Genomic DNA, 13,096 nt, shown 5'->3' with positions numbered 1-13,096 from the left:
AAAGAAAAGAAAAGAATATAACTTCTCAAACTGCATAGCTGTTTAGCAATTTTTCTTGTTAAAAAATTCATTATTGTGATTTATCAGGGCTAGTGCAAACAGTACATTATTATTCACAAAATGAACAGAGATTAGACATGTTCCAGTGACATGTGCCCTTCATCATTTTCCCTGTTTATGGATCCAAAACCTGCTTAAATATAAATAAACTTTTATAAACAATTTGATATTGGACTATGTAAAAGGGATTTTGAGGTTTCTTCTTGTGAAAGGACAGCCTTCAGTTTTCTGTTGTGAAATGGACTGCATTGCTTCCATTTTAGTTTTAGCGCATATGCCCAGCTGTATCATTTTGGATATAAATGTTTACTTGAAAACTCAGTATATTTATTCATTGTATTCATGAGTTGTGTTCACATCACTGTGAGATACCCCTGAATCCCTAGTTCCCCTCTCACCAGTTGCCTCTATGGATTCTTCAGGCTAGTCAGCCAGAATTGAATGATGATCAAGGCAGTGAATGGTGTGACAAATAAATATGGCTGCAGCTTGTTGATAGCCTAAACAACTGCATGGCACTCTGTTGTTTGGGGAGTACTCTGGAATCATAACTTACCAGCATTTCTGCATATTCGTGAATTTGTACTAGAACTGCATCTATGCCTTAACCCTAGTGGCAGTTTGAAATTCTTTCTTGGCATTCTTGTCATACGACTGTAGGATTGGAGAAGATGTTGAACATGTTCTTAGAGGATAAGGAAAGCTCATTCTTGCACCTTGTTCCAGGAAAATTTGGCATCTCCCTGCAGTAGTTCTTGCAAGGAAAGTGCATAGGTGCCGGCCGAGGGGTTCTAGGCGCTACATTCTCGAACGGCGCGACCGCTACGGTCGCAGGTTCGAATCCTGCCTCGGGCATGGATGTGTGTGATGTTCTTAGGTTGGTTAGATTTAAGTAGTTCTAAGTTCTAGGGGACTGATGACCTTAGAAGTTAATTCCCATAGTGCTCAGAGCCAAAGTGCATAGGTACTGAAGTCCTTTATGGATTACCAGTAGTGTGAGCACATTCTGAGAAACCTTCTTGCTTCACAAATGTCTGGAGTAATCAGAAAATCTCTGACTGTTCATATTTTCTCTGTATCAGGAGAGACTCTTCTGTCATTAACAAGATACCCCAAACATTTTTATTTCTTAGTAAATGAAGAGCCACTTTTTTACTTTCGGTCAGTGGTCTTCATAGCAAGAACACATCATTCATTTAATGTGTATAGGTAGACTGCCCATCATATTTCTTAGGGTGAGTGGAACTTTATATAGCCCAAGGGGATAACTTTGAACTCATAGAGGTCATCAGGATTTATAAAGGTAGTTTTTGTAAACATTCGTCACCAGTTTTATAAAGGCCTTATCGCTACAGCTGTAGAGACCGAGTTGCAACTGTTGTTATGGTAGGCCGAGTTTGTGAGTTCGTAAAATGGCTTTTGGTGCAGTACACCTCTAAGACAGTTCTCCCTGTCACTATTACACAGCTATGCCCCAAGGTCAGGTAACAGAATAGGAGAATGAACACTCCAACAAATTAGTAAAAAAGTCACAAAAATCAGTTAAAGGTATCCTTATCTTCATGACTAGTGGAATATTGAGGTCTGCAACACTGCATGTAATATAACACAAAAAGGCCCTCAGTGACTAAGTGCAAATAATCACTGATAAACTTCACAGCACATAGCAAATGCAATTTACAACAACTGTCTGTTCACTTCTAAGAGTTCACTAAATGATGTTCCCTGTTGAAGTCAGCCGTGCACAGTGATCTATAACCAAGTGGGTGAGAGCTGCTCTTCTATCTTCCGAGTACTCTTCTGGCCATTGTCATGCAGACTGAGGTATTGTACTCAGCCGACAATTGGTCAAGGCGAAGTCGATATCTTCATCATCAGCGCCCCCGTGGCACTGGTGGAACTTGCGCAAATGACAAGTCTCTGTGACACTGGCACCAGCTTGCATCTTTGTGCCTGTGGTGCTTTGGCCCTGGCTGTGACACAGCAACAGTCTTCTCGTAGTCAGCCTCACATACCTTGATTTGCCAATAGCTTGTCTACATGCCCATAGTCAAGAAATACTTTGCTCATTTCAAGCAAACTAGGGTTTCATCAGTGCTTGACAATGGGTGGTCATCTTTTTCCATGATTTTGTTCAGTTGCCAATAGTCAACACAGAAATTTCATGTGCCATCTTTCTTTTTCACAAGGATGACAGGAGGAGACCGGGGATATTCTGAATGTTCATTCATGTCATCTTGCAGTATCTTTTCCACTTCCAGATTATCTGTCATTCATCTAGCAATGCCCTATAAGAGCACTGGCTAGTTGTTGGATGTTGCCAAGTGTTGATATCATGTTCTATTGTGGGTCACTGTGTCTTTATATTTTCCACTCTGGATTTGAAGGCATCCGAAAATTGTCACAGGACAGCTAACACTTACTGACATTGTGTCTCAGATCCTATTGGAAGTTTGATTGGAGCTTTCTCCCCTGCATAGTCTGCATTGGTAGCACAGCAAGATTCTTCTCAATGACGCTGAGCTGCTCTTCCTGGACTGCATCCTCCTTTTCTATGCACATGCCTCTACAAATGAGTTGCAGCTGCTCATGACAATTAGTGATCCACAGTTCTCCTTAATCACTTGTAATTCTTGATCTTGCCACTGGCATGTAGGTTTATTTTGTGACCCTGGGTCTCTTTTTACAATTGACAAATGCTTCACAGTTTAACTGAACATCCAGACAGACAACTGGTACTTGTCATGTTCATGACAGCAGAATAACTCCTTCAACAGCAAATAACCACTCAGATCTTCCATAGCCAATGACTGCTTTTGATACCTGCACGAAGTCCTATTTAAGAATAGTATTAAAACTACATTCTGTTAAAATAACAACTTTGAAGGGCTGTCTCTCTCTCTCTCTCTCTCTCTCCTTTTTTTTTTAATAATAATACATTTTCCTATCAGCTGGATGTATTTTCCATTTTCAGCTTCCAGCACAATTGCTTACATATCACAGAGCATAGTCTTGTTTAGCCGGTAATGATAAGCATTTGATTATTAGAGAAAAGGAAGTCCCTGGGTTCACTAAAGCCTACACAGCTCAGCATAGATGATGATGCCTTTGAGATTTCCTGACATCTTTGTAACTGCCATCCATGGAGTATTTTCATCTGAGGCATTCTCACCTCCACAGATGGTCACCTTGCTTAATTCCCCTGAATTTGGTGGCTAGGATATGGCAATGGGGAATAGCTACAGCATTTTGTGAAGTGACCTCATCCTGGGTATGGTGATGGGATTCATCCCACAGGTTGCCAGTAATCAGTCGCAGATAACTGGGTGGATGGAGTTATTGTAATGGTTGGCATCTGGTGGCGTCTTCTTTCTCTACAGTAGTGTGCATCGTGTCTAGGGTGTCCACAACGGAAACATACCAGTGTGTTGCCCTCCTTATCCCAAATGTCTGTTCTTCTGTGAGGAAGTATATTTGGCAAAGGAGTTGACTGTGTCTGCATTTGTCAGATATTGGGCAGTCATTTGATAGTTGTGACATAAGTCCAAGTTGGCCACGTCCACTCTTCCTGGTGTATTCAATTGGCAGCAGAGATTAGTGCCAAAGACTAATACACCTCTCCTTCTTCAACATTTTCTATTACCTCCTGATGTATGAGGTCAACATTGATGGCTACTATCTCATGCATAGTCAGTGTAACAGTTGTAACTGTCTAAACTGTTGTATCTCTTTTCTTATTGTCTGGAATACAAGAATGGTGAAGTCATCATGGTCTTCTATGATTGCCATATTGACCACATTCTGGAGTCACTTATTCTTCTTTTGTATGATTACTTTCTGTTGCAATTCCTTAACATGTTGCACCACATGATGAATTGCTTGGTTGTTTTGTATCTTTTACCAGAAGAGCCTGGTATATTTCTTCTGCAGTCCTTTCATCAAGTGTGGGATTTTGTTGGCTTCTGTCATATTTGGATTCAGTATGTGGCAATTAGGCCAAACATTCTCTATGTAAGGCTGTATCATTTCCCCATGATGTTGGGCCTTGTTCTTCAATTGTTCTTCCACTAAGTGGATTTGCTGCTGGTTATCATTCAAACAGTTTCTTAATAGTGGCCTCGAATTTGTCCCAGCTAATGAATAAACAACTACTGAGATATGCCATCCAAGTAAAAGTACACATTTGCCAAACACATTTCATGCCACTTGTGTCTGATGACTTGGTTGAATCCTTTCAGCTATTTCAGCAGGTCCTGATCAGTGTCTCTGGAAAACATTAATGAATACCTGATATGCAGTTCACTTATTGCTGTTCTTGGGTCCATTGGTCTTTTGACTATATACATTTTTGGAATGATGTAATGCTTGTAGTCTTGTTCCTGCACATGTAGGTGATGACTTTTATGTTGCCTAATTCAAGTCACAGTGATGTAGTACGCAGCATCTACCAGAACAGATAAACACTAAATAGCAAGTAAATGCTAGTGGTTGAGTTTGAACTGGCGGCCCATGGCATGTCAGGCTGTAATGCTAATTGCTATGCCACAGTGTATTTATTTATTTTATTTATTATTTGTTTATTATCATCCCAATGATCACATTTGTGATATAGGATTTGTCAGGATACATTTTAACAACTATATAATTTCTTTACAAAATTTTTATCTAAGCTGAATTCATATGAATCTATCTTATGTTTAATACAATATACAGCTAATAAGTGTTTTTATAACATAATTTTTCATGTACTTGACAGACATATTCACTGATGTAATTTCATTTGTCACATTAACTTAAACATATATTCTTACACAGTTGCGCAGAGATATTCACTTATGCTGTAATAACATTTGTCAAGCATGTGGTTCTTTATATTCTAATACAGTTGAGCATAGAAATTCACTTACACTGTAATAACATTTGTCAAGCATGTGATTCTTTATAATAGTTTTAAATTTATCCTCATTTTCCCAGCTCTTTGATATGTTTTTGTAGTGCATTAAAAAGTTTGATGCCTTGATTACATACATGTTTCTGACTTTGGGTCCTTGTTACAGCTTGTATGTGGAGATATTTACATTGCCGTGTATCGTAATTATGGTAGTCTAAATTGGTCTTCATTTTGTCCTGATTTCTTTTGATCACCAACAGACACTTCAGAATGTATACCGGTAATGATGGAATCGTTAAAATTTTCAATGGTTTAAAAAGGGGCCTACAATGTGTTTGAGGTGGGCTCTGGGTCATTATCCGAATAGCGAATTTTTGTAATTTGGAAATCTCATTTAGATGATAATTTGTTTTTCCCCAGAATACTATCCTATAGGATGCGATGGACTGAAAACAGCCAAAATATACTATTTGGTACTGTCATTACTACAAACTGTTGAAATTATTCTAAGTACAAAACATGCTAAATTTAATTTTAGTGCTAAGCTCACCACATGGTCCCTCCAGTTAATCTTCTCATCAATGTGCATACCCAGGAATTTTGCACACTGTACCCTTTCAAGTTGTTTACCCTCCATGGTGGAATTTAGGTCGTCATGTTCACTTATTTTTCCATATTGCACATAATAATAATAATAATAATAATAATAATTATTATTATTATTATTATTATTATTATTATTATTATTATTATTATTATTATTATTATTTATATGTTTTGCATTCATTGTTCATGCAGCACATATCATGGAAAAAAGGAAATGTTTGTACATTAGTAATCAGGCTTATAACCAGTTTGATTTGGCATGCCATTACTTCCTCTCCTATGCTGACCTCTTCAGCTCAGAGTGGTACCTGCTCCCAGCTATCTCAATTATTTGTTGGATATATTCCAGTCTCTGACTTTGTCTACAGTTTTTAGACTCTACAGCTTCATCAGGTACTTTGGATGCTATTCCTGATGTCTTAACACATGTCCTCTCATCCTGTTGCTTCTTCTTGTCAATATAAATGTTACTTTCCTCACAGATTCTGCAGAGGTCCTCCTCATTTCATCTTCTCAATCCATCCAGTTTTCAACAACTTTCTATACATCTCAAACACTTCAATTCTCTTCATTTCCAGATTTGCACAGTACATGAATCACTACAATATAGTGCTGTACTTGAAATATACATTCTCAGACATTTCTTGAGCAAATTGAGGTCAATGTTTGATAATAGTAGACTTCTTTTTAATTATAAATGCCCTCTTCGCCTGTACTAGTGTGCTTTTCATGTCCTCCTTGCTTCATCTGTCACATGTTTCTTTGCTTCGAGGGTAGTAGAATTCCTTCTCCTCATCTAATTGGTTGTCACCAGTTTTGATGTTAAGTTTATGATTAATTTCATGTTTGCTAATCCTCACTACTTTTGCCTTTCTTTGGTTCACCCTCATTCGATGTTCTGTATTTATTAGGCTGTTCATCCACAAAAGGTCCTGTGATTCTTCACTATTACTGAGAATAGCAATGTCATCAGTGAGTATCATCGATGATTGACTTTTGCCCTGAATTTTAATCCCCCTCTTGAAAACATTATTTTATTTCTGAAGTTGAAAACTGGAACTGCACCCACAGGGCCATCCCATGTATTATCTATTGATCATACTGCCTGAAACTAAAAAATGCTCAAGACTTGCATACTTCTGACTTTGTGATCAATCAGACTCTAAGCTACTGGTACGTAAATAAAACTGATTTCATTTTCAAACTAACATTGTGCTAAATCCATTGCCTAATCTAAAGCTGGTAACAGCAGATCTCATTCAGGTTTTCTTCTGGTATTGACAGAATTTTGTCTGCCCAATCACCTACCATCCCCCATATACCCACTGACCAGCCACAAAGGAGCACCCTCATGTTCACTGCCAGGGTTTGACTGTGATGAATGGCAGCTGGATGTAAAAGTAGAAAAATGTAAGGTAATGAAAAACCAAACCTGTAATGTTCAGATTCAGCTTTAATAGTGTCCTGCCTAATACAGTGGGGTCTTTTAAATATCTAGGCAAATCACGACAGAGCGTCCACCCCTGGTAGCTGAGTGGTCAGCGTGACAGAATGTCAATCCTAAGGGTCCGGATTTGATTCCTGGCTGGGTCAGAGATTTTCTCTGCTCAGGGACTGGGTGTTGTGTTGTCCTAATCATCATCATTTCATTCCCATCGACACACAAGCCACCAAAGTGGCATCAAATCGAAAGACTTGCACCCAGCGAATGGTCTACCTGACGGGGAGGCCCTAGTCACACGACTTTATTATAACATGACAGAGCAATACAAAATAGAAAGAGCATTTTAGGATTGTGGTAGGGAAGATAAGAAGTTGGCCTTGGTTTATAGGAAGAATTATAGGAAAGTGTGGATTATCTGTAAAGGAGAGCACCTATAGGATGCTAGTGTGAACTATTCTTAAGTACTGCTCAATTGTTTGAGATCCACAACAGATCACTGTAAAGGAAGACATCAAAGCAATTCAGAGGCAGGTTGCCAGGTTTGTTACCAGTAGGTTCAAACAATGGAGATGCTTCGGGAACTCAAGTGGGAATCCCTGGAGGGAAGGCAACATTCTTTTCAAGAATCACTATTGAAAAACTTGAGAAAACTGGCATTTCAAGCTGGCTGCAGAACAATTCTACTGCCACTAACATTCATTATGTGTAAGGACTGTGAAGACAAGAAATTATGGCTCATACAGAGGCATAAAGACAGTAGTTTTTCCCTCACTCTATTGGCAACTGGAACAGGAGAGGAGATGCCCAGTAGTGGTAGATCGTACCTTCGACTATACACATATGGTGGCTTGCGGAGTGTGTATGTAAATGTAGGTGTAGATATGTGGGCGTAACGACTAAGAAGCTATCTATGTGCATGAATGGCCACTGCCAAACTGTGACCAAGAGACAGCTTGACCATTGAACACCTAGCTGCTGAGCACACAACAACACAGTTTTCTTGACTTCATTGAATTCACAGAATTTGCCATCTGGATTCTTCCCACCAACACCAGTTTTTCGGAAATACACAGGTGGGAGGTCTCCCTACCACCTTCATTCGTGTAACCCTCCTTACCTCAGCATTCACTGTCCTCTGTTCTTTGCCTGCCTCTATCCCCGTCCCTGCTGCCACTCAGTCATATACACATTTTCTCTCCCACTAGCACACCTGAATAGTCCTTTCCCTTTCTTTATATCTCTCCTCTCCATTGCCAGCCCAGTGCTTCCCCTAACGGCCTACTATCCTGTCCCTGCCACACCCCTGTACACTCCAAAAGGCAGCACTAGCATATGAAGAGCTTAGTCGAAGAGTTTTTAGTACCTAGAAATATTTTTTCAGAGTGTCTGTCAGTAACTTAACACTTATGTGGTTAGTAGCAATATATCCATTTCATGTTTATTTATTTATTTAAGTGGTGTACTGATTATGTCATCCTGGTGAAAAAAAAAGACTTTAAAATATTTCAATATTAGAGGGAAAACATCTTTCTTTCTTTGTTGGTATTTGTGCTGCCCTCAGACAGTGTTGAAATTTAGTAGATGATTTCTTGTATGCTGAAATATGACTGCAGTTATTTTAATTGTAGCATGCATCTATCATTCTGCAATTAATTAATGAACTACATTGTTACAGATACTGGATCTATCTGATGCACTGCTGTCTAACAACACGGTAGTTGGCTGTCCACAGACAGATGCTGTATGTCACTCTTTAGATTGTTCTGCTCATGGGACATGCCAAGCTGACCTTACAGATGAATCACCTTGGTGTTTGTGTGATAGTGGGTGGACTGGGCATAGTTGCTCTATGCCCACACAGCCAGTTACATTCCTGCCTCATAGCTACATAAAATTTGCTCTTTCCTTTGAAAGTGACAATTTTTCAACATCCGTACAACTTAGGTTCCGAACAGAGGAGCCAGAAGGAGAGCTGTTTCGTCTTTCTGACCAATACACAAATGAATATGCCATCCTTGAGGTATGCTGCTAAAGTATCAGCACATATAATTATAACAATGAAAACAATCAATTATTGTAAAATTATTTAATTGGATAGATCAAAAATCTACTCAGCAAGTGGCTACAGAACACATGCATGAAAGACTGTTGTGATTGCAAGCTTTCGTAGCCCATGGCTCCTTCTTCAGGCATAAGTGTTGAAGGGGAAGGAAGAAGAGTGAGGGAAAAGGACTGGAGAGGTCTAGGAAACTTCCTTCCCTTTCAACACTTCTGCTTGAAGAAAGAGCCATTGGCTCCAAAAACTTGCCAACTATGGCAGTCTTTTATGTGTTTATTCTGCTCCCACTTGGTGAGTATATTATTCATCTAATAAAATTTTTAAAAAACTCATATAATTAAATTAATAAAATACTTGTAAACTTAGGTGATGAAGTAAATCTGAGAAATAATGACTACCTGCAGCCGGCCGTGGTGGCCATGCGGTTCTAGGTGCTGTAGTCTGGAATCGCGCGACCGCTACAGTCGCAGGTTCGAATCCTGCCTCGGGCATGGATGTGTGTGATGTCCTTAGGTTAGTTAGGTTTAAGTAGTTCTACGTTCTAGGGGACTGATGACCTAAGATGTTAAGTCCCATAGTGCTCAGAGCCTTTTGATTTGACTACCTGCATTCAGTGGATGTATTACTACAAAACGACATAAGAGAACCAGCTACTAGATGAATGCCATGTATTGAAAAAAGCTGCTGTAAGATGAATTATATATTCTGTTACTGTTTATAATAGCACTGTTATAGTGCTTCAACATTTCTGTTTCTTAAAAAATGCCTTAAATAATGCGTATTGAGTTAGCTAAACATCTTCCTTCCTTGCTGAGAGTGTCGGTGGGTAACAGCTGACATCATATGCTATGTGATCAAAACTGTCTGGACGCCTGGCTGAAAATGACTTAGAAGTCCGTAGTGCCCTCCATTGGTAATGCTCGAATTCAATATGGTGTTGGTCCACCCTTAGCCTTGATGACAGATTCCACTTCAGGTGCTGGAAGGTTTCTTGGGGAATGGCAGCCCATTCTTCATGGAATGCTGCACTGAGGATAGGTACCGATGTCAGTCGGTGACACCTGGCACGAAGTCAGCATTCCATAACATCCCAAAGAAGTTCTATTGGATTCAGATCAGGACTCTGTGGAGGCAAGTCATGGACAGGGTTGTTATTGTCATGTAACCACACCGCCACAGACCATGCATTATGAACAGGTGCTCAATCATGTTAAAAGGCGCGATCACTATACCCGAATTGCTCTTCAACAGTGGGAAGCAAGAGTTTGCTTAAAACATCATTGTAGGCCCTTGCTGTGATAGTGCCATGCAAAACAACAAGAGGTGCAAGCCCTCTCCATGAAAAACACAATCACACCATAACACCATTGCCTCCGAATTTTACTGTTGGCACTACACACGCTGGCAGATGACATTCACTCGGCATTCACCACACCCTGCCATCGGATCACCACATTGTGTACCAGATTTGTCACTCCACAGAACGTTTTTCCACTGTTCAATCGTCCTATGTTTACACTCCTTACACCAAGTGAGGCATTGTTTGGCATTTACAGGCATGATGTGTGGCTTATGAGCAGACAGTCGACCATGAAATCAAACTTTTCTCACCTCCCGCTTATCTGCCACAGTACTTGCAGTGATGCAGTTTGTAATTCCTGTATAATGGTCTGGATAAATGTCTGCCTATTACACATTACAACCCTCTTCAACTGTAGGCAGTCTCGATCAGACAACAGGTAAGATTGGCCTGTGCGCTTTTGTGCTGTATGTGTCCCTTCACGTTTCCATTGCACTATCACATTGGAAACAGTGGACCTAGGGATGTTAAGGAGTGTGGAAATCTCATGTACAAACTTATGACACAAGTCACATCCAGTCACCTGACCACATTCGAAGTCCATGAGTTCCGCAGAGTGCCCCATTCTGCTCTCTCACGTCATCTAATGACTACGAGGATATGGAGTACTTGGCAGTAGGTGACAGCACAATGCACCTAATATGAAAAAAGTATATTTTTGACACTCTCTTAATACTTTTGATCACATAGTGTACATGTAACTCAGGTGATTTTATCAGTAAACTGGGAGCTCTTCCTCTAGGCAGTCCAGAGTGTTTAGTTAGTTTTGATGCAGTATCACCCTTTACAGAGGTCTCTCCCTCGCAGAGTATTTAGCACTTCACTGAAACCCTTATTTTATCTTTTCGTGCAGTCCAAACTTAAAAAATGCAAAATTGAGGAAAATGGAGAATTGAAGAAAATGTTAAAACTCACCAACATATGAGTAAAACCACATGTAATTGGCATATATGATTAATAGTCGCAATCCTCTCCAATACTTTGTGTAAAACCTATCTAAGTGGAGGAAATTAAATGTATAATACAATATTCCTGTAATAATTTGTGATAATGGATTTCATCAGCTGTTAAAAAATCACAGATGTGTAACAGCAATTAAAAAATCATAAAAAATTGCAATTGCTAATTGTACCATTTTTCCAACATGAAACAACCACAAATTATACATTCAAAATATGCATTTTTGAGAGATCATCCTTCTTGCACACCAAAAAAAAGCAAAACTTGATGAACATGGTGAATTAAATCAAAAACATCACAGCAGCTAAGTGATTAAACCATAAGCATAAATACGGACATCTTCTTTATGAAATTCTTTGCTGCCATTGCTGTTATTGTTTAATGCTTTTCTTATGAGCTGCACTTCATATGCTCACCACTATTAAAGTGTTGGTTTAGTCTTTATGAGGCAAATGAGATGTAAAAATCTGAGATTTCTTCCCCAGTTAACATTACAAGCTTGTTAGAAGCTGGCTCAGTGAATTTCTGTACACTGTGTAAAATGTAAATTTGAAAGAAAGCTCAGGTGCTAAAGTTTACTTCATGTCCTTTGTCAGTGCTGCCAGGCTTTACAATCTACAGTGTTTGGTGTGTGTGGTGCAAATTATATACATGAGTAGTGTATGTAGTTGTTGCAAGTGTGTCACATTGGATTTGAACACGAAAGTCTTTAAAATGCGCTACCACAAAAACCTTGTACTATTTCTCTGTGGCATCTTTGTCATAGCACATCATGTGCATGAAAAGTATATTTTCAGCACTTCACAAAATGCTTTAATCCCTACTTGCACTTTCGCCTCTGAAGAGCCACTCCCCTCTCCACACATAGAGTAGGTTAGCTTATTTTATGTGTGTCGGTGTGGTGTGGTAGCTGCACTGCCTATCGGGTGACTTAAACAAATCGTCAGTCAATAAGAGTTCACTAACTGGAAATGTTTCCTCAGTTGTGACTGAACATATTCTTTGAGACTCAGTGTTTGAATTTAAAAGGTTGACAATTGATGTTCTTGCTGAATACTGTACAATGGAAATACATGCAAAAAGATGAGACTGACTTACACGGGGCACAAGAAAAGGTGGTGGCTGGGCTCCTTCATCACATATTGGCTTAGTTTGAACACTTCGTGTCAACTGTCTTGTTTTCCATTACTGCTGCAACCTAGCAGTAGTCGTATCATAATTGTGCAGTGAAGCTAAATGTTGCAAGCTGTGTTGGCAACACCGATTGCGGATTACATCAGCATTTCCTCTCTCACATTTCCCCTTTTCACAATGGGCTAAAATATTCCCTTAATTCCTCCACAATCCGTCATGTCTTTTGAACCACTTATAACTTGTTCAACCACATCAACTGCCAATAGAAAGAAAACGGACAAAGTCAAGCAAGACTTCGACTAAGAATGCAAAATTGGGGATTTTTTAGCATTTTTTTTCTTTTTCTTTCTTTTTTTCTTTTCACAGGAGCTATGAATTTATGTTGTAGACTCACAAAAAATGTAAAACAGGAGAATGTAAAATGGAGGTTCCATTGTAACTAGTAATAAATTTCAACAGACAACACTGCTTCCTTTTGGCATGCTCTTTCTTCAGTTTATTTTTTATCCAACCAATAAATTTAAGCAAGCTGATGGATCACCAAGGATAGCCCCCTTTTCATAAGGCGGCCAACTTCTCAGG

At 39.3% G+C, this 13,096-nt stretch overlaps 1 pseudogene; it reads left to right on the top strand.

Moving 5' to 3' along the window:
* Positions 1-13,096, top strand: part of LOC126278797 (neural-cadherin-like) — a 217,978-nt pseudogene that overhangs the window by 170,956 nt on the left and 33,926 nt on the right.

Source organism: Schistocerca gregaria, chromosome 6 (genome assembly GCF_023897955.1).
Source record: "Schistocerca gregaria isolate iqSchGreg1 chromosome 6, iqSchGreg1.2, whole genome shotgun sequence".
Classification (NCBI taxonomy): Eukaryota; Metazoa; Arthropoda; class Insecta; order Orthoptera; family Acrididae; genus Schistocerca; species Schistocerca gregaria.
Note: the sequence above shows the minus strand (reverse complement) of the source record. Positions and strands in the feature narration are given on the sequence as shown.